Below are 25,892 nucleotides of genomic sequence, written 5' to 3'. Positions count from 1 at the left end.
CAATCGTCTATGTAAGTCAACAAATGCATATGTAAGTGGGCCCACGGAGATTTACGTGTGGCAGAAGCCGCCCAGTTCATGAAATGCTGTGTATTTATGCCCCCAAAGTATGCACGTATATTTATAAAGCAGAAAAATGTATACTTTCTCTACCCATTTTATGCTGAGACCCATCACACTCATCTCACCTGTGACTGGTACACTTGAATGTAGATCTTGATGCCAAGAGATTAGTAGCAATACCTATAGGTTCCCTGTAGGGCTTTGGGAATTTAAAACAGTACTTGGAAAAGGAAAAAGGAAGGTGCTTTGTCTGACTTGAGGAGAACAAAGCATCACAGACCATCCTCTCATTAAATAGGAGCATTCCATTGTTTTTGAAAGCTTTAAATGCTTTTCCTACCCAGTGAAGGAATTTTGAATATTTGGCAGCCTCAGAGATAATCACTTACCCTCCTCATTATTTACAATTCTCTGCATGGATGTGTTTGATGGCAAACAGAGGGAAGCTCAGCAAAGAATCCAGTTCTGGTTTTCTGCATGAAAACTTTATAAATGTACTTTACCTAAAAATGCAAGCCCAACAGCATCGTTATGGGTCAGGTTTGCCCAAAACAGCGCCAGAATGCAAGCATGTGTAGGACAGATAGAGAGGACGGTGATAAAGGCAAGGAAGGGATGGAAGATCAAGAAGCCCAGTCCGCCATGACACCGCACGCAGTGGGAAAACTGGGCAGACTGGCTGGGCCGGAACGCTCTTTTCTGCCAACGTTTCCTAAGTTATGCTCGCTCGGCTCCCCTCTCATATTTCTTGGCCCACGAAATCCCTAAACACAAATGGCTGCGCTTGCATTTGAAAATGACGCGGAAACAACAGCAAACTTTCTTTACGCCTTCCTGTCGTTTTTAAAATGAAGTGAAAGGAAAACAAACGGAATTTTGGTTTCCATTTTAGTGCCCCCTAAAACCACTTTACTGCACTTTAGAAAAAAAAAAAAAATTAATGTGCACTAAAATTGGAAAGCTAAAGCAAATCAAACAGGAAAACCTCAGTAATAGAATTTTAAAAAAAAAGAAAAAAGAAATCTGCACACCCCTGGTATTTTATGATAACTTTAGGGTTATACCCCCAGATGCCTTGCCACCTAACTGTGGCACCCAAAAAGCTGTCCTAAATCTAGGTGGGCTTTTCTGCTTTCAATAAGAAATAAATATAGTGGAAGCCAATGGCACCTCCAAAGCTATAGAGAAAGCAGCCTCTCTGGCAAACCCTGACTTGTTAAGTTTTTCTGCGCTCAGACTACAGAGGTAAAAGACAGGAAAGCATTTTTATAGAGAGCGACTCCAGCAGAAGTTATATGGGAGTGGTGATATTTCTCTAGTGAGAAAGGGCAATGTATTCACTTAAATATTTCTCTTTTGGGGGCTCGCAGCTTTTCTCCTTACGCTCAGAGCTTGGCTAAGGCAGAAAGGGGTGAAAAGGCAGAAGAAAATAATTCTTTTTCCACGGGCACAGGAAAAATACTGCCCATGAGTTCCTTAAAGTGCAGATTACTTAATGTTTCCTGAATCTTGTCACTGGATATAGAGGCTTGCTGCATCCGGCATCCAGAAGATCTGTTCTCCAGATTTAACTTAACACAGGAAGATCCACGAATAGAGCCTTGCTCGGCCCTGAATTGCAAACATTGTGGCTTTTCCGGCAATCAGCACGGCTTTAACTGAGGAGATGCAATTTTTTTTTTTCCCTGATTTTCTTGTGGACAGGAATTTAAGACAGCATTCCCTATCGGAAACCAGGAAGGGTGTACAAAAAGTACAAAATTAGCATTTCCTAGAGGCTGGAGTGTCTAAATGCGGCCTGTCTTTCCGCTGCGTTTTCCTCTTTAGGGTATTACTGGTTTTATTGGCGCAAGTTTTGCTTTATTGCCTTGTTTTCCTTTCAAGCCAGCAAAGTTAAAACAAGGGGATTTCTTTTCATATCGGCAGTCTGGCTGGCAGGAGAGGGGACTGGTCCCTTCCTCCACCCCTCTTCTCCCGTTTCGCCCCCAATAAACTTCCCGGTTTCCCTGCGATGCTCCCCCTTTGTTCCTGGACTTACTGGGCTGAAAACCCCTTTGCAGGTGATTTATAGGATCCTATGGTTATTGTATGGATAATGATTCATGGGCCTTCATTAAACACCGAGCATGTGCCTGCTTACTGTCTCTGAACGCTGCATGGTGGAACCTTTGCAAATTGCACCCATTAAAGGGCCCAGACAAAAGGCCCTCTCAGCAGCCTACATATTTTCCCACATGTGAGAGAGGAACTGGAAACTTCCTCTTGATAACCAAAAACTTTTGAATTAGAATTGATGTCTAGGGTCTTTCGGTCTCCTAGCCCGAGGGCTGTAACGTATCCCAGTGTATACCAAGTCCTCCTTTCATGCCTTGGAGTTGCACGGGAACGGGATCAGAACGTGCAGGAAGGTAATATGTGGGGGGTCGGGGGTGGGGGGAGGGACGGGGAGGAACACGAGGGGCGGGTGAGGGAAGTGGTGCAGGGTTCCTGACGTGCGGCATTTTGAATGTTTCCATTGTGCAAAGGGCTAACAAAAAAAAAAATATATATATCGTGATTAGTGCCGGCAGAAGTGATCTCGTTGGGGAGCAGAGCAATAAGGTGGTGGCAGGCGAGGGGACGGACGCGCGCAGGCACGGGCGTGAGTGTTCCGTGCGCAGTGCCGCGCGCACCAGAGATCATTCGCACGCTCTGGAGGGCCTCGCTGGCTGGGGTAAAATATTCACCTTAAGCAGCAAACATTTTTTCATGATTTAAAATACAGGGAGGGTCATTTTCAAAAGAGACTTCTGCAGTTAACGTAGCACTTTGCCACTCCCCCCCCCCCCCCCCCCAGAAATGGCTCCCTTAGAAAACTGCACCACCTATACGCATGTTGTTATGCACATGCACTCTGCACGCCATCAGTTTCACATGTGGAGGGGTGCGGCGTTCCAGGGGGTGGAGTCTGGCTTGGGGGTGGAGCTTGCACACATACTTTTTTCATTTTAAAATGCATGCACGGAAATTGTCTCAGCAAAACCACGTGCCCCCAAACAGTAGGTGGACTTGTGTGCAGGGAGTTTCGCTAGGGTCATTTTGAAAGCAGACTTACAAGTGTAAGTTCACTTTGAAAATGGGTGTAACTTGGGGGCATAACACCTTACAAATTGATGTGGCTGGTTATAAAATGACCCCCATAACGTACTGCTGGATCTTCTTTTTTTTTTTTTTCAATTATATCTTTATTAAATTTTTGATTATTGCATAAATGCTGGATCTCCTTGGGACAAATACTTTTGACCTGTGCTCCCGCAGGCACATATTAGGAGGTGTGCTAAATGTTGGGTATGGAGGCAAATCTTTGCGGGTCTGAGAGCAATATCTCCTGAGCCAGTCCACATATCTGTGACCCTTCTTCCAGCGGCTACTAGAACTTTGGGGCACAATCAGGATCAGTGGAACAAGCCAACATCCCATGTCCCCTTGGGTCCTTCCCTGACAGAGGGGAAGTTACAGTGTTTCAATGCCTTTAGGCTGTTTGGAGGGTCTTCTAACTCCTCCCAGGAAGAAAAGCACACTGCCGCTTGGCCTGGTGTTGTTCAAACATTAAATCCTTTACTGGAATAACTGATACATATGAATAAAATGAGCCGGGGGAAACCCTGGAACAAAGTGCACGGAAAAGCAAAAGACGGTAAACAATCCGAAACAGAAGAGTTCAGAAACCATGGTCACTGCAAACCTTCACACACCAGGAAGGGGCTTTCTTCCTCCTTCAGCCACAGGAAATGGGATCCTTCCCGGGCTCTCTCCCTTTGCTACCTGCGGTCCAGTAACATGAACTGATGAGGTTCTGCTGCCTCTGAAAGTAGATCTCCTAAGTCCTTACTCTGATGCCAACCAGAAATCCACTTTCAAACATTCAAGGCAGATCTTCAGTGAACTGCAGGCAGTATAGGGTGAACTCCCTTTTCACTACTCTTCTACCTGTTCGGTTGTTATTTCTTTAGGATCATGTGTTATAATATCTAATATTTTTACAGTGCATGTTTGATTACTTCATTTGTAGGCAAAGAATAGCATTATTTATTAAAAAATGTATAGACCGCTTATTAAATATCCTAAGAGGTTTACATAAAAACATACATAATTAAAAGCATAAATAATACATAAACTCATAAAACAATCACACTAAACACAATACAATGGCTTATAAAACAATTACTAAAACATAAGACAAATACATAAAAACAATACCTTACACTCCGTCATGTAGTAAACATACAACAAAAGAAAACCACATCAAACGGAGTTGCTAAACCCAATGACCTTACTGGGTCATTCATCAAGCTGCGTTAGGGCATATTATATCGCCTTCGGGGAGTTGGGTATTGGAGCCTTTGCCAGTGGGGCTGGAGGGTTAGACTTTGGGGGGGTGTCTGCTGCAGCTGTCGGGGTTGCCTCAACTGATGGCCCCATTCAACCTCCCTATTTGGCCACAGTTTTTTTTTTTTTGGGAGGCTAGAGGCCCTTTAAGAGGATGGCAGTCCTGTGAAGTTGTTGCTGTCATCAAATTAAAGGGCCACTCACCACATTCATTTGTGTCGCAGGTTTGGCTGCGACACAAAAGAACGCGCCAATAGTGGGATCCCCTTCCTGTGAAAAAATATAGCAGCTTGATGAATCTAGGCCTTAGTGAGATCATCATATTTATTTTTAAAGGCTTAAAGTGTATCACTTAAGAGTAGTTAATGGTATCAGCAATTTACACCAAAACTACTTAAATGTAGTGTAGCTCATCATTTATAATCATTGATCTCCTAGGCAAGTCAATATTTTTTTTGCAACATTTTTTTTTTTTTGCATTTAAAAATAGAAAAAAAGTGAGATTCGTTGACACGTATCTTAAAGAAGTCCATTAGATATTCTTATGTCACCAAGTCCTTATATCGCCAAGCCTGGCATGGCTTGTGTTTCATTGTCTTCCTTCATGAGGGGCAATTTGTTTTGGCAAGGGGGTCAAAGTAGTTTTAAAGTGTCAAGGAATATCCAATCTTTTATCGAGTGCAAACATTCACAGTGACGAGCATCTGTCCAATTTATTACCACAGAATAAAGGTTTTATTGTTAATTTATATAATATACACAATCATCCAAAACATTAATGTCCCTAACTGGCCTCAGGAGACTATGAAATAAAAGTATGAAATATAAAATATAAAACCTGCCTCTCTCTAGCTAAAAGCTTTCTTAAAAAAAACCTCTTTACTAATTTCATGAATTTTTGTATATTTATTTATTTTATTTATTTATTAGCATTTTTAATCGCTTTACAGATAAAACTATTACCCAAAGTGATGTACAAAAAATAAAAATTAACATAAGTTTACTACAATAATATGATGAGATAAGATCAACTAAAAGACATGACAGTACATAAACAGCACAAACATATACAGTGAAGCTCATCCATGAATCTCATCTCCACTCACCATTTACCTTAAGAACACATTCTGCTACCGAAATCATATTTTATCTCAGAACTATAGGAGCAATATCACTGATTATTAGTGGACATGAACCAAGGTTTTAATTTTTTCCGAAATTTCTTTAAATCTACCTCTTCCTTCCCTTCCAGAGGTCGACTGTTCCACAAACTTGAAATGACAGTAGAAAGCAATCTGCTACCCAAAGGGGAGTGTTTACATTTTTTCACTGGCGGAAGACACAAATAACCATCTTCCTACAGAACGCAGATTTCCTTTGGTCACATGCCATTCCAGTGAACCCTTCAATGACCGAGAGCCAGAACCATTCAAAATTTTAAATGCATGGAACTCTCCTCCTTGGCATCATGTGGCAATAGATTCCATAACTCTGGGCCCTGTCCTAGAAAAGATGTTCTGGTGTTTCATCCGAACTAACCGCGCTAAAAAAGGTAATAGCAAGAAGATTATGTGATGTCGACCTAAACGGTCGGTAAAACTTAAGAGCAGCATTAAAACAAGGAGGGGTCAAGTCCACTGAATCCCTTATAAACAAGCATAAGAACCTTAAATTTGGTGCGCCAACATGTAGGCCACCAGTGAAGTTTTGTCAGAACTGGGGTTATATGCTGTCGAACTGAAGTGGCAGACACGCGGCGAGCTGCTGAGGTCTCAACACGTTGAACACTGTTCACAGCACTAGCTTTGGTTTCAGGGCATGGCAGAACCTCAGTAATGATGGCGTCTAATAAGCTGGTCCTGGCATTTATTATGTATTAGGAGGCTCATATATGAGAGAAAAACAGGCAAAGGAAGCCAGAAGATAAAGGGAAAAGTGATAGAAGGCTAACCAGCTTGACCAACAGATTGGTGCAGTCAATGTGATGGAACAGATTTTAACTTGGATCTGCTATATAAATGGCCTAATTTTTCTCAGATTTATTCATTTTCAAAAAGATGTAAGATCTATTGTTAAAACGTAGTTCAAAATATTTTGCAAGTTTTCTATGTTGGAGCTCTGTATGATGTTGGTGTTTACGGCCTTTAGTGAACACTGCACTCTTACCAGGGAGGCATCTTGGGTCCCAAAGGCAACTTCCTGGGCTGCCCACCCAGGAGACAATGTCCCTATTGATGGCAGGTGCTCTCTGATCCTGAGATAGAGATCCTAGCCAGGCCAGGGCAGTGATTTAAGTTGCAGTGTGGCCAGTCCGGCTTTGATCCAGCTTAAAACGGCTTGAATGGAAAGGGCAATCAATCATCCTTGAGTCACAGAGGTCAGAATCCTTCAAATTAAAATGGCATAGGGGGCTTGAGGTGCTGCTGTATCTAAACCAGTTCACCCATTAAGAGCTGGCAGAGGCCAAAATGTTAGGAGTTGCTTATAACTCAGTGTCCATCTCCCATTCCCTGCAATCTTTGCTACATTTGGCCCACATGGTACCAGATACAAAAGTTCCATCCGTAATCAGCAGCTGGCTTCACCAGCATGACTTAAAAGGCCTGGGATTTGTAAATATATAGGAGGATTTTGCCTCCCTTGTATTAGCTTTATAGTGCAGCATTCCAAGGTCTCAGATGCACGAAAAGGGGAACATAAATCAAATAAATTGAATAAATGAATGTCACAAATGTAGAGTATAGCGGTATTACACACATTTGTTCTCAAAGGATGGACGAACTATTCTAAGGAAGTGCAGATTTAGCAAACAAGTGCACCTAAGGCTGCAGAGGTAATGCACACATTCCTGCCCTGCCACAGGCTCTCCTCAGATACTGTGCGTGACCTGATGAAGCCAGGGAGCTCTGCATCTCTCTCTTCTTAGTACATTTACTAAAAATCAACGAATCACTTTTTCTTTTGGGTGTGGATTCATTATTTCTAAAACAGAGGCATTTAACTCCTTAAAGTGCTGAAATGGAGCTGCAGATATAAATATGGACGGCTACAGGTTACACAGAGAGACAGAAAGAAGGGATGTGCAGGGAATTTGTTTGCATTGTGCTTTTTCTTTCATGTTTGGGTCGTCTTTTTAACTTGGTTTTTCTTTGTGTTGGTTTTTGTTGGCTTTGTGTGTGTGTGTGTGTGTGTGTGTGTGTGTACTAATTTCCAAAATGACTAAAGTCAAAAATTAAAGGGATATTTTGGTTTGGGGGGGTGGTAGGTTTGTACAAAATGGAAATGCCTGCTTCAGTTCAGATTCCCATTTTTTTCAAACAAATGCAATCCCTAATTTATTTATTTATTTATTTGAAACTTTTATATACCGGTATTAGTATGCTTACATCATACCTAATAGATGCACATCCACAGTGGGAGCAAAATGTGCCATTTTAAAACCTGTTTACATATTCTTTCAGGCTGCGTGCATCACAATCATCCTTTAAAAATAAAGTGATCGATGCTGAATGTTGAGACCAAGTTTTCTCCTTTTTCATTGCATACAAAGATACAAAACATGGCTTCCCTAGGCTGTGTCTTAACATGAAGTCTCTGCAAGGGCAGTGATCACCATTTCAGGTCCTGTATTATGAACCTCAGTCTTTGATGGGGTGGAGTCAGATATAATTTATTTATGCACTACAATATGTCATACGGGGTCAGACCGAGGGTCCATCAAGCCCAGTATCCTGTTCCCAACAGTGGCCAATCCAGGCCATCTGATCAGGTAAGTCACTGAACTAAAAAATATAGGCTAGGTGGGTAGGGGTTAGGGGTCAGGGTGGAGAGGGGAAAGGGGAGGAAGGTTAGGCAGGGGTTAGGGAAATTCCCTCCCAGTCCGCTCCTTAACTGGAAAAAAAGGCCGATTGTGTTGCCGCACATAGTTTGAACATTCCCGTGAGTCGCGGGCCACCCGCACATGCGTGCTTCTTTTTAAAATCGACCCCAATTGGGGGGGGGGGGGGGGAGGAAGAGGAGAGAGAGGGGGTGGGCCCTGGAGGCAAATTAGTTGTAAAGAAATTGGTTGACCCGGGAGGGTGTGGGCAGGGGTGGAGGAGCTGCGTGCACGGGAGGCTGGCATCCTGGAGTTACAGCATGGATATTTCTCCCCCTAGGCGCATCGCTTTCTACGTCTCCACATTCAATTTCATCTGCCGTTTGGGTGACCAATCCCCAGTCTCGCAAGGTCCTCCTGCAATTTATCACAACCCACTTGGAATAATTTTGTGTTGACTGTAAATGTGATCACCTCACTCGTCGTTCCCCTGTTACGGATCATTTATCAATATATTAAAAAGCACGGGTCCCAGTACAGATCCCTGAGGCACTCCACTGTTTACCCTTCTCCACTGAGAAAACTGACCATCAAGTCCTACTCTCTGTTTCCTGTCTTTTGCTCAGTTTGTAATCCACAATAGCACATTGCTTCCTACTGTATACTGTGACTTTTTAATTTTCTCATGAGTCTATTATGGAGGACTTTGTCAAAAGCTTTCTGAAAATCCAAATAGACTACACCCACTGGCTCACCATTAGCCACATATTTATTAACCCCTTCAAAATAATGTAGCAGATTGGTGAGGCAAGGCTTCCCTTTTTATTTAGCTGAGATGGAGGGAGTTGGGGGGGGGGGGGGGGGATTGGTTGCAGGGCTGGTCCCGCAGGGCCAATCATTTGAAGGTAGGGGGGAGGAGTAAGTGGGCCTGTAATAGGGCACTAGGCCCATGATCTTACATAGTAACATAGTGAAAGATGGCAGAGAAAGGCCAATACAGTCCATCTAGTCTGGCACGGTAGCAATTGCTGCTCCATGCAAGCTACCCCCAAGCCTTCTCTTAAGGGTAACAGCAACCGTTGCTGCTCCATGCAAGCTACCCCCAAGCCTTCTCTTAAGGGTAACAGCAACCGTTGCTGCTCCATGCAAGCTACCCCCAAGCCTTCTCTTAAGGGTAACAGCAACCGTTGCTGCTCCATGCAAGCTACCCCCAAGCCTTCTCTTAAGGGTAACAGCAACCGTTGCTGGTCGTTGCAAGCTGATCCCATTTCTTCATTTCCATTCTCTAGCCAGCAGGGATCCTCTGTGTTTGTCCCACGACTTTTTGAATTCCATAACTGTGCTTGTCTTCCCCCTTCTGATCCCTAGTTTTACATCTTCCTCGCCATTGGAAAGAAAAATGTGATTTTTGTACTCCATTAATTCCTTTCAGGTATTTGAAAGTCTCTCTTCCAGGGTATCCCTATTCAGTCTCATCTGATACAGTTTGTCATGCAGACCCCACACCATTTTGGTTGCCTTTTTTTGGGGGACGCTTCCATTCTGTTCTTAATTTTTCTGAGACGAGGTCTCCAGACCGGAGCACAGTATTCCAGGTGAGGCCTCACCAAGGAGCTGAAGAGGGGCACGATCATCTTGTTTTTTTGTTTAACAACTCTGCAGCTCGGCACTTATCCGGCTATATTCTTTTGAACATAACTGGTTACGGCTAAAGTTATCCAGCCAACTGTAGCCAGATAATTTTATATCTAACTGGCGATATTTGTGCACGAAGGAAGAAGGTGGTGGAGCCAGGCTGCCAGACTGGACGTGCTTGAGGGCTGTGAGGACAGTTCCTCCCTGCTCTCCTTGTCCCACACACACACACACACACACACACACACACACAGTGGAAGTGTTTGGATCCAGAGGATGCGGTCAAGGCAACCAACATAGTGGGATTCAAAAGAGGATTGGCCACGTTCCTGAATGAAAAGTCCATAAACACTTATTAGCCAGGCAGACTCGGGAAAGCCAGCACAACTCTGGGTGTGAGATACAAGAAAAATAGATCAACTATTGGGGATCTGACCGGTACCTGTGACTCAGACAGGCCGCTGTCGGAGACAGAATGCTGGGCTCGATGGATCTCGGTCTGACCCAGCCTGGCATTTCTTATGTTCTTAGGACATTCAAAAATAGCCGGTTAGCTTTACAGTTACCTGGCTACGGTTAGCCGGATAACTTTATTCATGGATATTCAGCTGGCCATTTATCTGGTTGAATATCCCTGATAACTTATCCGTTTTCTATTTCTTTGAATATTGGCCTCTGAATGTCTAACTTCCCGTAAGCATGTATTATAAATAAACTTAAGTCATTACCCTCAGTGAAATACAGTAATTTTAAGAGATTAAGCAAAGAAATGCAATTTAAATAGAGCTTTATGTCGTTAAGGGGTTTCTAAGGAAATGAATGAATCCATGCTAAAACCACTTCAAGTGATTATGTACAGATAATCTCAATAATAATTAGTTCCAAGCCCCAAGCAAGGAAGTCAGCTCCCAGTCCTTGTTTAGCAAACGGGAATCTTCCAGGGGCTCTCAGAATGGGAATTTAAACAGTGCTGCCAATTATTTAAATTACAACTCTGGTGCAGCAGGAAAGGAATGCAGAGTGATGGAACTGAATTGATCTGTGACGCTCAGTCAATCCCTGCACAGCCGCTGTTAAGATTCTGCTTTGCCTGTTTACATATCTTTGCTGCTGCACCACAGCTATTGCAAGTCCATCATACATCATGAGCAGAAAATCTGAAAACTTTCCATTAAAAGATAAAACGTAGATAAAAGACAAAGAGTGACAAATAGTTCTGGGATAACAAAATGTCCTTTCTAACGGCTTTCAGATTTGTTTTACCAGCTTGTCCAGTGTGTCTCGTTAAACAGCTGTGTTTTTACTTCTATTCTGCTTAATTATTTTAGGGCCTATTTACTCAACTGCATTAATGCACAAAAGTGTGCTAAGAATAACCCATGTATTTGTGTTACAGTTAATAGGGATGCGCGCTCGCTAGGTCATTTGTTCCATTCGTTTCAGTGGTATGTGCGTACCTCGGGGACTCACAGTACATGCGTAAAACGGATGCTAGGTATACAACCTGTTACGGAAAATGCAAGAGTACTATCCGTTTGTGAGGTACGCACATACCGCTGAAATGAATGCAATGAATGACCTAACAAATGCACGTCCTTAACAATTAATGCAAAATAAAAAATGCCAAGATGCACAAAAAAAAAGACTAATGTACCTGCCAATGTCCTCGCTCCACTTTCCCAAACCGATAAAAAGACTAAAACAAGACAGCAGAAAATTAAAACATAAATAAATACAGATATCATAAGAACATAAGAACATAAGAAAATGCCATACTGTGTCAGACCAAGGGTCCATCAAGCCCAGCATCCTGTTTCCAACAGTGGCCAATCCAGGCCATAAGAACCTGGCAAGTACCCAAAAACTAAGTCTATTCCATGTAACCATTGCTAATGGCAGTGGCTATTCTCTAAGTGAACTTAATAGCAGGTAATGGACTTCTCCTCCAAGAACTTATCCAATCCTTTTTTAAACACAGCTATACTAACTGCACGAACCACATTCTCTGGCAACAAATTCCAGAGTTTAATTGTGCGTTGAGTAAAAAAGAACTTTCTCCGATTAGTTTTAAATGTGCCCCATGCTAACTTCATGGAGTGCCCCCTAGTCTTTCTACTATCCGAAAGAGTAAATAACCGATTCACATCTACCCGTTCTAGACCTCTCAGAGGACCAAAAAGTCCCAGATGAAATTATGAGAATGCAAGATGGAATAAGTGACCTTCCATTTTCAGGTGCCCGTAAGATCTTTAAAGGAACTCCATGCCCTGATATTGACCCCTTTCAAGATCTGTAATTTTTTATTTTTATTTTTGTATTTATTTTGTTTATATTCCAATTTTCAACACTTCAAAGCGGATTACATTCAGGTAACAGTGGGTACAGAAGCTTCATGCCTGGATGTCAATCCACCCCCAAGATCTTTGAAGGGGCACCAAGGACCCTCTTTGCACACTCTCTCTTCAGTTCCCCCCCCCCCCCCAAGCCTGCCTACCCCATCCGCTGGTGAAGAAAGGTCTTCAGAGCAGGAACAATCACCACTTGCCCCAAGGATGACAACGTTAATGATCATTTGTTTGTCTTTATCCTACATCCCATCACAAACAATGGGCATGTTCGGGTCATAAATCTTGAAAAAGAAATAAATATTATGACCCGTCACAGGAGAAGCTTCGTCAGAGCCAGTGGAGCAGGAGCCTGCCTGGATCGCTGCTGCCCCGAAGACCCTGGGGTGCAGGCGGATGGGGTAGGCAGGGGAGGATGTCATCTGGTAGAAAACTCTGTGTGCATGTGTGGGGGGTGGGGGGGGGGGAGCCTTGGAGGTTTGGGGAGGGGAGGGCGAAAGGTTATGGAAACATCAGGGAATGGAGTCCCCTTTAAAGATCTTGGGGGTGAGTGGGTTGAAAGTGGGGAGCAGTGCTCCTTCAAAGCTCTTGGAGGGAGGGGGTGGGTGGGTTGTGCTATGGATGGTCTTTAATCACTTCGGGGAAGGAATGCTGCTGGTCAAGGTGAAACTGCTTTGACACAGAGTTCACCGAAGGCTTTTCGCCCTCTAGTGAGCACAGCATTGAACAACTTGCATTAATGTGGCCTTTGAAGGCATTTTTGTAAATAGCCCTCTTACAGGCCGACACAGTACAGTGCGCACTTTTTACTTTCAGAAATTAACGCCTGCCCAAAGGCCGGCGTTAATTTCTGCCGGCGCCGGGGAAGTGCACAGAAAAGCAGAAAAAAAAACCTGCTTTTCTGTGCACCCTCCGACTTAATATCATAGCTCAGTTTTGCCGGCGTCCGTTTTCCGAACCCGCGGCCGTCAGCGGGTTTGAGAACTGACGCCGGCAAAACTGAGCGTCGGCTGTCAAACCCGCTGACAGCCGCCGCTCCTGTCAAAAAGGAGGCGCTAGGGACGCTCTAGTGTCCCTAGCGCCTCCTTTTACCGCGGGTCCTCATTTGCACAGGCCACCCTCCTGAATCGCGCGCCCAGGAGGGTGGCCTGTGCGCGCGTTTTTCTGATCGGCCTGCATGTGCTTTATCCCGCAACCAGGGGGAGAAACCACTGGGTGGGCGCCTTTGGGAAAGTATTTCGTAAGAGTCTCTGGCTTTCCGGTTTAATCATTCAACGGTAAATGGGTTTTATCCTAATTTAGCAGTCTGTTCACGTGCAACTCCAGATAGGTACGGTAGCTCTTTAGGAGACGTTATTTCGCACTTGAGGACAGCAGAGCTATCAAGATACAGGGCAGTGTTTGAGAAACGTCTCTCTAGTTCTCACTTTTTTTTTTTTTTTTTACTTTTCCAACAGCTTTAACAGGGACGCTGTGCCTCTTTCCGCCCAGGTTAAATATCTGAGTGCCCTCTGTGGCCGGCTTCTGAGCAGAAATCTAATGAAGCCGTGTGACAGCCCCGTCAGGCAGGTTGCTCTTTCCTTGGCCTTCAGTAATTGCAAGAATGCTGGCACTTGTGCCTGGGCCATGAGAACGTGACCTGGGTTGATATTTAATCTACTCCAGTGCTGGGCTGCACTAGCACTGGGGCCTACAGCGTGTCAGACACCAGCAGGGCCTTCCCCCATTTTTTTTTTTTTACCTTGAAATGGATTCTATTTGATCTCTCATTACACTACTGTGGGAGAATGCTTTAATGAGACAGGAACATGCACTGGAAAGGATTAAGCCCCTGTGCTCTTAACCCTTTTGCTTAACTGGCTTAACAGCTCCAATGTGCTGGGAAATACCTGGAGGAGGCAGCAGCGGGGGCTGCAGAAGCAATCAAGGATATCAGACACTGCAGACTGGAAGTTATTATTGTTTGGAAGCAGGGAGAAAGAAAAGCAAGTAACCCCTAGCATGTTTCATTTTCCTAGCATCAGCTGGAAGCATTTAAATGGGACAACGAGGTGCACGGTTCTATGCAGCGGGAAAAGGAAGTGAATACATTACAGGGAATGCCAAAATAACAGGAAAGCTATGGTGTACAGAGGGAGGGTAACTTTTATAAAGCCTGCGGGTACTTTTCACCTAAGAACATAAGAACATGCCATACAGGGTCAGACCAAGGGTCCATCAAGCCCAGCATCCTGTTTCCAACAGTGGCCAATCCAGGCCATAAGAACCTGGCAAGTACCCAAAAACTAAGTCTATTCCATGTAACCATTGCTAATGGCAGTGGCACTGGCTATTCTCTAAGTGAACTTAATAGCAGGTAATGGACTTCTCCTCCAAGAACTTATCCAATCCTTTTTTAAACACAGCTACACTAACTGCACGAACCACATTCTCTGGCAACAAATTCCAGAGTTTAATTGTGCGTTGAGTAAAAAAGAACTTTCTCCGATTAGTTTTAAATGTGCCACACGCTAACTTCATGGACTGCCCTCTAGTCTTTCTACTATCCGAAAGAGTAAATAACCGATTCACATCTACCCGTTCTAGACCTCTCATGATTTTAAACATCTCTATCATATCCCCCCTCAGTCGTCTCTTCTCCAAGCTGAAAAGTCCTAACCTCTTTAGTCTTTCCTCATAGGGGAGTTGTTCCATTCCCCTTTATCATTTTGGTAGCCCTTCTCTGTACCTTCTCCATCGCAATTATATCTTTTTTGAGATGCGGCGACCAGAATTGTACACAGTATTCAAGGTGCGGTCTCACCATGGAGCAATCCAGAGGCATTATGACATTTTCCGTTTTATTCACCATTCCCTTTCTAATAGTTCCCAACATTCTGTTTGCTTTTTTGACTGCCGCAGCACACTGAACCGATGATTTCAATGTGTTATCCACTATGAAGCCTAGATCTCTTTCTTGGGTTCTAGCACCTAATATGGAACCCAACATTGTGTAACTATAGCATGGGTTATTTTTCCCTACATGTATCACCTTGCACTCGTCCACATTAAATTTCATCTGCCATTTAGATGCCCAGTTTTCCAGCCTCACAAGGTCTTCCTGCAAACCTTAGCTCAAATTTTCAAAGTGGGTTTCTGCGCATAAATTTGTGGTTGATGGGCTTGCGTGCCGAGATGTGCACAGAAAGTTACGCCTTCTCCCAAAGAGCATGACCTTGTGTGTGCACATTTATGTCCTTACTTTTGAAAATTGCTCGCAGAACCCCCTAAAGTGATTTCCGTGCATGAAGCAGGCTTTTGTGCGCAGCACTGATCTCTAACCCCCGATAGCCTGGAGTCTAGAAAAGAGCAAAGCTGGGAAGGGTCGAAAGATACAGAACCTTTCTGAAGAAACCAAGGCTTGACATTTACACGGAAAACGCAGTGAGAGTCGTGCGCCTAAACCAATCGCTTCGTTATGCGCAGAAGGAAATTCCTTTCTTCTTCTTGAGTCACTCGTGAGAAATCGGGAAACAACCAAACTTTGAATCCCATGAAAGGCACTTGGGCAGCACGAAAAAAAGAAAAAAAAAAAAAAAGCTTAAGAACCATGACCGGCTGAGTAATGGGAGCAAAGGGAACCAGTGACCTAGTCATGTGCTCTTCATCCTCCACCGTCTTCTGCAAAAAAAGCAGAAAGGGTCCAACTCTACCGGTCCCACTACACCCGCCCGACTTGGGTCAGTAATTATAGGAGAGGTTCTGGAAGGAAGATTACATTCCTTGATAACAGTAGGAGAAATGTCATTTGAAATTCCCAAAACCTTTCTCATATACAATTTGAAAAGTTCAGCAGGGGAGAAAATGGACTTTTATTCGGATAGGGGAGAGGTGTTCTGTGGGTAATCTGGATGGGGTTGGGACTTTTCACATGTGCGTTACATTCTTTTCTGCAAAGCTATGCACACCAAATAGCAGGTTAATTGTGTGCGTGCAATTTCGCTGGGATAATCTTCAAACTGAACTTTCACGCACAAGTCCCCTTTCCAAATTTGGTGTAACTTGAGCCTGTTGCAGCCCACAAATGTATGTGGATTGTTATAAAATTACCCCCTAAGGGGTAATTACTCTAAGGAGTCATTTTGTAACAGCCTGCATAAGAAAGTTGGCAAATAACGCGCGTAAGTTACACTGATGTTCAAAGCGAATCAACGAGTGTAAAATCAGCCCAGCAAAATTACCTGCGCACGTTTACACATTGCTAATTTGCGTGCAGAAACTGGGGGGACGGAGTTACACGCAGACTTTTGAAAATGTTGGAGTATGCATGTAAGTCCACACTCCTCCTCAGCCCCTCCCCCGGGAATGCCTCTGCTCGCCGTGGATACATTTCCGTGCATACGAGCTCTACGCATGCACGCTTCTCAACGCATTGGGTGGGCAATTTTAGAACAAGCTATTTCTGTGTGTGTGTGTGATATGGTATGGTATGGGGGAATATATTACTTGACAATATTATTGAGTCTTTATTTTTCCTGCGTCAGTGCTATTATGGTTATTTATTCTGTTTTACTAAATGGCATTGCTGTGTTTGTCAACTCAAGCTTCTTTCATGTGTCTATGCAAACTCATAATAATGATATTATTTAAAAAAAACAAACAAAAAAATAGGTCTCCACAGGCCCCTTCAACCCCACTCCGGGCCCAAAAAAACTTAATCCAGCCAAGCAAGCATGGGGCAGGCCTGGAGCTCTAGAAGCCTTCCCTCCCCCCCCCCATTTAAAGGAGCCTGGGCCAGGGAACTTCTATTCCAGCCCTCGCTTACCCCTTTCTAGCATTCTCAGCATAGAAGCAATGGCCACTCACTCCCCACCTGGGGCACAGTGCTCTAGAAATGGCGCTGTCCACCTGGAGGACAGCGTGGAAGTGATGTCACGTTGGCGTCTTCCTCCGATGTGGTTGTATGTCAGCATGAGGTTGACCACACCGGAGGAAGACGCCAATGTGGCATCACTTCCACGCCGTCCTCCAGGTGGACAGCACCATTTCTAAAGCACCGGGACTTGGGAAGAGGCAAGTATGTATGGCTCGTGCCCTTTTTCCTGAGGATCTGGGAAGGGGGTAAGTGGGGGGCTGGCTTGGGAGCTCCCCAGCCTCAGCATCTTTAAATGGGGGGGGGGGGGGGCGCTGGCCAGGCCACAGCCAGGTTGGATTTGTTTTTTGGGCCAGGAGTGGGAATCAAGGGGCCCGGGGGGAAGCTAAGCCTGGGTTTCTGGAGTCCTGGGGTTTTTTTGTTTTTTTTTAAATGCCGCGAAGACAAAAACACCCAAAAATCTTTGCAGGCATTTTCATGGGAGGCTATTTTCAGTTCCATCCATTTTTTGCTTTTATTTGAAACGAATGGACATCCCGACTGCTTTACCAGCGGAATGCCTTTGAAAATTACTCTCTCCGATACTTAAAAGAAAAACACCTTTCCTAAGAGAAAGGCACAAATTATGATGTGCACAGACTGTAAACTATTACTGTCAGAATGAATTCAAAAGCGAAGCTAAAAGAATCTCAGAAAAAAAAAAAGGAAATTCCATTCACAACAATCTGCTGTTTCTGCAAAAGTATTTCTGTGGTTGCATTAACATTTTCATGCAGACATTGAGCAGTCAACTAACTTGAGGGGTTTTTTTTATTCACTGCGATCTACAGGGCTTATTAGATGACTCCACGTCATCTTGGAAAGGCGTGGTCATTCCTGCTTATGCCCCATAATGTGCAGGGAGATGTAGTTCTGGCTTCTTTAAAAAATAAAAATAAAAAATGCATGCATACAATGGCTCAGCCTGCCCTACAGAGGCATCTGGTAATGCTGGCTTTCATCTGCATCCGCAGAGTACATGGAAGGAGACTCGTCTTCAAAACCGCACAGAGCAGTTACTTTACCTGTGTAACTTTAGGCTTGCAATTTGTGTGGTCAGGTGTATTCAGCGCTGCCCAGACAAAGTGAACACCAGCAGCACAGCCTTTTTGCTTTTTTACCCCAGGTAAATTTTGTATGAGCAACAATTCTCCAAGAGAAAAATGCGGCTAAGCCATATTTTTTTTTTTGTTTTCTTCCTTCTTGGTTCTCGTATGCAAACCCAGTGCTTTGCTGAGAAGCACCTACAGGCAGTGCTGAACAGTGGACTTAGGGGGAAAAGACGTGGCATGATGATGATGACAGACGGTGCGTCCTTTCTATTCCAAAATCATACAGAGGTATAAAAAAATGGCAGCTCTCAGAACAAAAGAGGAAGAAGAGAACAAAGACCGCAAGAGACAAGAAAGCTGATATTTCATGACTGCTTCAACGGGGAATAAGGTGGGGACTCTTTTTTTTTGTCAAGGCTCGGATGATCCAGAACTGCACTTTTGTATTCTGCCATAAAATGTAGGAATTTCCTCCCCCCATCTTTTTATGTTCTAAATATTCCAAGCAAGGAGAAAAAAAGAGGAGGGAATTGGGATCCTGCTCAGGTCAGGTACTGATTAACCCTGCCTTCTCGCCATAGGAATGTCAATGACTTCCTGTCTTTAATGCTGCAAACTGTTCCTTTTGGGCCCCATTCCTGCTCTCATGTCTTACGGTGCTGCTAATGGAGACCCAACCGTCTCCTCCGAAGTCCTCCCCACCGACCAATCAGAGGCTTGCCTTTCTGGGCACTGTGTCCAAAGGCAGCACAAAAATATGTATTTCCCCTGCTGTGGGAAATTGCTGAGAGGCTTTGGGATTTATCTCGTCCATCTTTTCACATCAGGCTAAGAATAAATGTTAACCTTTGAAGACACATTAAAACAAACTTTGCTTTAAAAAAGTCTTGCAAAAGAGCCATCAGATTCTTACTACCAGGGAACGGGACGGGCGTCACCAGCAGGAGCAGGCCCTGAGCATGAAGAGCCTGACAAGCCATGCTTGAATTGTTTACAAGTATGAAGAGAGAATTGAATTTCTCTTTTTAAAATGTGTAGACTGCCACGTATGCCTCTGCTGGGGGGGGGGAGGAAGGGGGAAAGGGGAAGCCAGAAGGGGAGGAGGTGAGGTAGTGGTGCTGGTGGTTGGGAGTGGGGGAGGAGGGGGGAGTGTGTGTGTGTGGAAGGATTTACATTCAGAACCCAAGGCATTTGGCAGGTAAAACTGTGATTTATTACACTTCACCCAATTAAATAAAATACGTGCTGGTTTTCAAGAAATCCACAATGAAGACGCTTGAGATAGATTTGCAAACAGTAGAGACAATGCATGCACATCTATCTCATGTGTCTTCATTGTGGAGATCCTGGAAACCTGGCCTATTTCTGGCTCTTGAGGAGCAGAATCGGCCACTCCTGCACTAGACAATGAATAGTGCAGAAACCAATGTAAAATGAATCAGAAGTTAAACGTAATACGATGAATTTGCCATAAATCTGATGGGGTATTCTTAGGGGTTGTGGGAATGCCACAGTCTTCCCCTACAGACTTATCAGGTCTCCCATAAAGTTAGAAGTCAGGATGCAATTACAGCCTTTGGACATAATTGTGTTGACAAAGTCAAAATAGCAGCACACGTGTTGGTTCTGTAGGTGTACAGCAGAAGGAGAATGATTGAAAGGCAAACTATTAACGTTTATTTTTTTAGATTTATGTCTTGCTTCATTCATAACATAATGCTCAAAGCAGGTTACAGTTTATCAACTTAGAGTTCTAATACATAATGTAAGTCAAACGTTATTTCAATAACTAAAACATGAAACCACAAATAATACATAGCATAAAATAAGCCATTAACATAAACCCACAAAACGCACAAATACAGACAGGATATTACAGCAGCTGAGTGGAATAATTTTCTCATGTATCACTGCTCTGCTGGTGCCAGCTAGGGGTGTGCATGAAAAATAAACAATATTTAATTTTTTCATTTCGTTTTCCATCTATTTTATTTTATTTCATTTTGAAAAGTATATTCCTGAGTAGTGTTTGCTTCATTTTTATCACATTCTATATTTTACAAAGTATGCTGAAATTACTTAAATGACATATGATATTTCATTACTTTTTTCGTGTTGTTTTGGATGGGAATGGCATAAAACAATGCAGCAAAAATTGTTTATGTTTACATGTCTTTTTAAAAGCCACGTAAACTTCACATCCCTAATTTCAGTGTCATGATTTTAACTGAATCTCCACTTGCTTCTCAGTATGGAACTGTATATTAATTGCATGGTATTTGTGATAAGGTGCCAGACAGTCCATACCTTGTAACGATAAAAGGGTCAAGAATATGAAACTTGCAGCATTGACTTAGATAGATTTCTTGTTCAGTTTCTGATGGGTTCAGATGCAGGACTGTCTGCTTCAGGCCTGGCAAGGGTGGAAACTGGCTGTTGAATCTCCATCTAATTTGATTATTGATCTGCTGACCAGTCATGGGACTTTATATGAGACACTGTGAATTCCAATGCAGAGTCACTGGCCATTTTGGGCAAATCAGTTTGGGTTAAGTTCAATTGCCCCTTATTCCCAAAGCGACTCGTCATGACCAAGTTGGCCAAAGTCTATGCCGAACAAGGAGAGGTCTCATCGGTATGTCGCTCTAAGATTACCATTATAAGTCTGACAACTAGACGAATCTTCCTGCTCTCTTCTCATTTGGTGACCAGGTTGGTTCCACTTACTTCCGAAACATGAGCTTGCTCCCTTAAAAGGGCAAATTAAACTGGGCTGACTGCATCTGAGTAGGCTGTGGACTATGAACACTTGGATTTTGAGCAAACAGGGTTACAACTGATTCTGAATATGAACAAAGATCAGAAATGAGATGACCAGATCAAGGTTTAATCAAGTTGTCAACTGCTAGCCCATCAACTATATATACAATATATCCTGGACTGGACAAGGGGACACATCTGGAAGCTGCTGGGCTATCATGGAACATATGGAGCCTCCATGACGTTCACTGGCAAGGAAAAAAATTGCTTCACGGCTCTTAGGACTAGGGACTCTTTCTTGTGGTTTGCAAATAAAGGCACCTCCACACCAGGTTGAGTTGTTTCAAAAATAAGAGTTTACTGAGAAACTTGCTGAATTGTAATGAGCTGGCAAAACATTAATTTCCTCCAGGTAATGTCCATGAAATGAATCCAGTCACATGAACAGTTCACCAGCACACAGGGGCTTCACTTGACTCAACAAACTCCTTCAGGCTGCTCCAGGGAATTTCCTCGTCTTTGGGATCCCGTTATTTGTCACTGAGATGGCCTTGTGACTCCTCTCCTCTTCTGAAACCTGTGGATGATGGCGCCACCCTGAACATGAATGATATCCCTTTCATACCTTTGGCTTTCTTCTGAATTCCCACTGATGTTTAAGCTCCTGCTGATCATTCTCCTTAGAAACAGAATTTCCGCTGATACATTTTGAAACTTGTGCTACTCCGCTGTGTCTCTCCAATTCTTCAAAATACATTGGCGAGAATAAAACCCAATAGATTTATGGGAACTACTCCCCCTCAAAATAATTTTAAACAGAGAGTCCCACTTGCAGCTTCTCCACTCCCTCTCTTCCCAGGGTCTCTGACCTTGAGCCCTGAACTACTACAGCAGAGCGAGCCTGGAACCTTCTGCACGCTTGGGTTTATCACCTCACAAACCTCAAACACTGCCCATTGGGGTGCACTCCTGCTGTGATGACCTCATAGCTATCTGCCCCGCTGGAGACACACGGAACCTGTAGATAGATATCCCAGCATATATATTGATATATATATATATATATATATATATATACATATTGCTGAAAATTGTTTTCAGCAGCAGTTACTAAAGTAATAATTGAATTTAGTTTGTATAAAACATGAATAAAACAGAAGCCTACTGCACACATCACAAATTAGATAGAAGACGAAATATTTGATCTGGGAGTTAGCCTGTGAAAGGTTTGATTTTCAGGGTATCATGCTCTATGTATGTTGCACAGTGTTTGGAGAAGCTTTTCCATCCTAATCCCCCACCCACTCCTCTATTTTTGGGCTCAGTAGCTCCTCCCCTGCTCCTCTGGGGTTCCAGCTTAATTGTAAACAGGGCTGAAGTCTGGCAACATGAGATTCCATTCACAGCTACCCCAGGAGTTTTCTGTAGCAGCTTTATATATCCTCCCAGCTCCCTTACTGTAGCCCAATCACAGCAGTGAGATTCCTAGGGTAGGGGGCCTTCCAGAGCCTTGCAGTCATGTGCCCCAGATCTAGCCACTAGATGTCGCCATAATGCAACGGCTGGGAGTCCCTGCCCCTGGGGGCTCCAGCAGTATTCCCAGCTGGCCCAGGGAAGGGAAGACCTGACCCGTGAGTCTGAACCCAGGTCCTCTGAAGTGTGGTCTCCCTCCCTCTCCCATTTTAAGAGTTTTCTTCACTGCAGGGGTTGGGGGTGGGACAGCCTCGGTACAGGACACCTTCAGCCCATCCAGCAGCCGGTATTTTGTGCTGAAAAGGGCCACTCTGCAATAAGTACTCCTGAGTTCTTTCAAGACATCAGATTCTACTCTCCCCTCCCCTCCCCCCATCATTTTACCTAAGCCAGTGGAATCCAACAAACAAAAGCTTCTTGGCAGCCAGATGCTATTTAATTTGAGAGATAGGCAATCAGCTAAGAAGGAAGGTTCCTGCGGAGCAGGCTGACAATTCAAGATGAATGCACCGGGGTTATCTGCGGTGTCAGGGCAGTCAGAAAGGAGCTGGCCACAAAGTCAGCAGAGATTCTGAAGACAAGGAGGTGCTTAACTTATTCACCACCCTAAACCCTCTGCTAGAATCTCAGCATCTTCTTTCACATATGAGGAGCTGAAATACAATATACTCTGCCCTATTTATAACATGAATCTCTGGAAGGAAGCATTCCGAACCTTGCAAAGAGCAATTATAGGAGAGCCAGTGGGTGTGTGTGTGTGTGCGGGGGGTGGGGGGGGGGGGGGGGTACTAAGGGGTGTTGTAATCTGCAACCAATCCAGAGAGATTGTTCTACTAAAGACCTCTATTAGGAGTGTGAATATGCACATCAACTCAGGGGAATCACATTATACTGAGGTCTTATTTTTCATAAAGCAGTATGGCTGCCATGATAGTCCCCTTGACTGCACATAAATTAAAGATAACATCCCTCCCCCCAAAAAAAACAAACCAAAAAAACAACAACAATATGGTAAGACTAACTCCCTTAGGTCAGAACAGACTGAGCAAAGGATGATATTCAGAATAAAATGGATCAGACCATCATTGGAATGCCTTGTATGACTGCCAATGCCGCCTTCTGAGCTGAGGAAGGGGTGCTAGCCCCGGGAGCTAGTCAAGACATGAATTAAGGTATTCCGTCATTTCGTTTCTTGTTATCCTTTCTTTAGGTCCTAGTGTTTCACGAATCAGGTGAGATCAGTTTCCCAATCAGTCTTTGCCCTTGACTTGAGAGAAGGTGGCCTACAGTTGTACCACTGCTGCTGTCTTTCCTGTGCATTAAAGTAGACTGCCAGGCAGCTGAAGGACATTGTTAAAGTTTTGTGTCTATTGAGATGAAGCGTGCTCCACGGACAGAGGAAATTCCTTTTGGATAGCAGAAATTTTCTTCTTTGAAATATACTGGAACCTGACAGACCCTCCCCCCTCTCTCCCTACCACACCCCAAGACTTCACAAAATAAGAAAATAGCTATAAGTCATTTCTGTACAGCAATTATATAATGATTATATAATATGGGATAGAACAGGTTACGAGTACTCGTGGGGATATCAGATGGTTATTCCGTAGGCTTGATATTTTTATTTTTAATATTATATATTATAAATAAAAATAAAATTAATGGTTTAAAGGTAAGGATTGGATAAAGGACACCAAAAAATCATTAAGTGATTCCTTTCTGCATTAAGCAGTGCGTCATATGAGTGTCTAACCATCCTATCTCCTTCTTGTATAATGTTTACATTTATTTCGCTACTTATTTTTTAGTCTTTGGATAATAAGCAGTGGTGTTGAGTATACCCTCTATTGCTTTCCATGTGGCTTAATGATTCCACCATCTTCTTCCCAGTCCAGTACATGAAAATGAGAAAGACAGAACATCTTACTCAGGAAAAACTGGCTTAGCTAGCTATTACATCTTGAAGGCCAAACAATTCTATGAATTGAAGTTTGGAAGTCATAATCATAATATGTTAATGTTTAAGAAAATTCACCATTTTTCACAGTTAATAGCCTCTGCTCTCTTGTTCATGTGTGGAAACACAGAAAATGAGGCCAGCCCACAAGGCCCATCTTGTTTGCCCATTTTCCATCCTGCACCAGGTTATTCTAGGGAATACAAAGCTCTGCAGACCTGGAGCTATTAGGGTTTTAAGTACTCTTCAAGGTACAGTATTTAACGGCACAACACAAATTTAGTTCTGCTGAAGTCGGAAAGCCTCATCTTGAGCCGTTCTCCTGGTGTTTAGCTCTTCTTGACTCTGAGTTTAATCCTGATGAACTCTTTTCGACTTAAATAAGATCTGTGGGTCATTCAAATGGGCTTAAAATGAATTGTCTGAATGAAAAATGGCAAGTCAATTAAGAGTGAGTCTTAAATTCTTCTACCGGGAACTTCTCCTCAGTTACTGTGACTTGGGAAGACCATTAATATAGGAAAGCCTGATGAGAATAGAAGGTTTATTTGAAACCATTTAACTAGGAAATATTTTTGTGTCTGGCAATAACTTTTGCTAATCTGTATAATTATAATTATTCTTATTTTTGGAAGGCTAAACATGATGCCACTGGTTGGTTCTCTGATGTCTGCCTTTCTCAGATTAATCCCTGTGCCTGTTCAAGTCATTACATTTCTCATCAAGATCCAAACAAAAAGAGTTAAACTTTCACTCATTCTCTTCATCAGTTAACTCACTCTAAATGACAGGAGAAAAGTAAGAGTCTGCTTAACTATTAAGTTTGAACTAATGATAGGTGTAAGTAGATTTTTAGAGAGGCTGTGCCAAAAATATGGATTTTCCTAAGAAATTTCACGTTTTACAAGACAAATCTTCTGCTTTTCCAAGCCCCCCACCCTGCATTTTATATGGAATCCTTATTAAAAAGCTTGAAGAAAGTTAGGAATTAGGAGAGGAGTGGGGCATTTATATCAGTGTTAGCGAGGAAAGAAACAAGGAATGTTACTTTGAAAAAAGAGCGATGTGGGAATTTCAGAGATGTGCAAGAAATGACTGCCAGACTGGGGAAAAAGACAAAATATCTGTTGCAACAAGAAAGAAGAGCTTCAGTCTGAAGCTCACCAGATATTGGGTCATTTCTAGACCTCCGGAATTCTGCAGATTATTCTGTTCCATAGAAGGAATCCATGACCCTGTATGTTTACATTTCAAGGCATTTCATAGGGAAGGTAATGTGCTCTATAATTTGAGTAGGGTCACAAAACTGGATAATATAATAATACTTATTCCTATTTTCTTCATTTCATTCATTGCATTATAAATCTATACCTAGAGCTCATATTAGTAAAGATATTAGTAATTGTGTCAAATTTTATCGCAGTTTATCTATTTATTTGTTTAACATGTTTTGCATACCGTCATTCGGTTTCGCCATCATAACGGTTTACAGTAATCAAAATAGGTGGGGAAAGTAACATCAGGGTTTCTA

At 43.2% G+C, this 25,892-nt stretch overlaps 1 long non-coding RNA gene across 2 annotated transcripts in view; it reads left to right on the top strand.

Annotated features, from left to right (window-relative positions):
• LOC115079443 overlaps positions 1–25,892 on the top strand; it is a 76,386-nt gene that overhangs the window by 26,918 nt on the left and 23,576 nt on the right. Inside the window, exon 3 of one of the 2 annotated variants that reach the window (XR_003853290.1) lies at positions 18,346–18,562. The exons of the other annotated variant lie outside the window; for it this stretch is intronic. This is a non-coding gene — a long non-coding RNA (uncharacterized LOC115079443). The remainder of the gene's footprint in view (positions 1–18,345; positions 18,563–25,892) is intronic. 2 annotated transcript variants of the gene reach the window in all.

This window comes from Rhinatrema bivittatum, chromosome 17 (genome assembly GCF_901001135.1).
Source record: "Rhinatrema bivittatum chromosome 17, aRhiBiv1.1, whole genome shotgun sequence".
In the NCBI taxonomy this organism is placed as follows: Eukaryota; Metazoa; Chordata; class Amphibia; order Gymnophiona; family Rhinatrematidae; genus Rhinatrema; species Rhinatrema bivittatum.
Note: the sequence above shows the minus strand (reverse complement) of the source record. Positions and strands in the feature narration are given on the sequence as shown.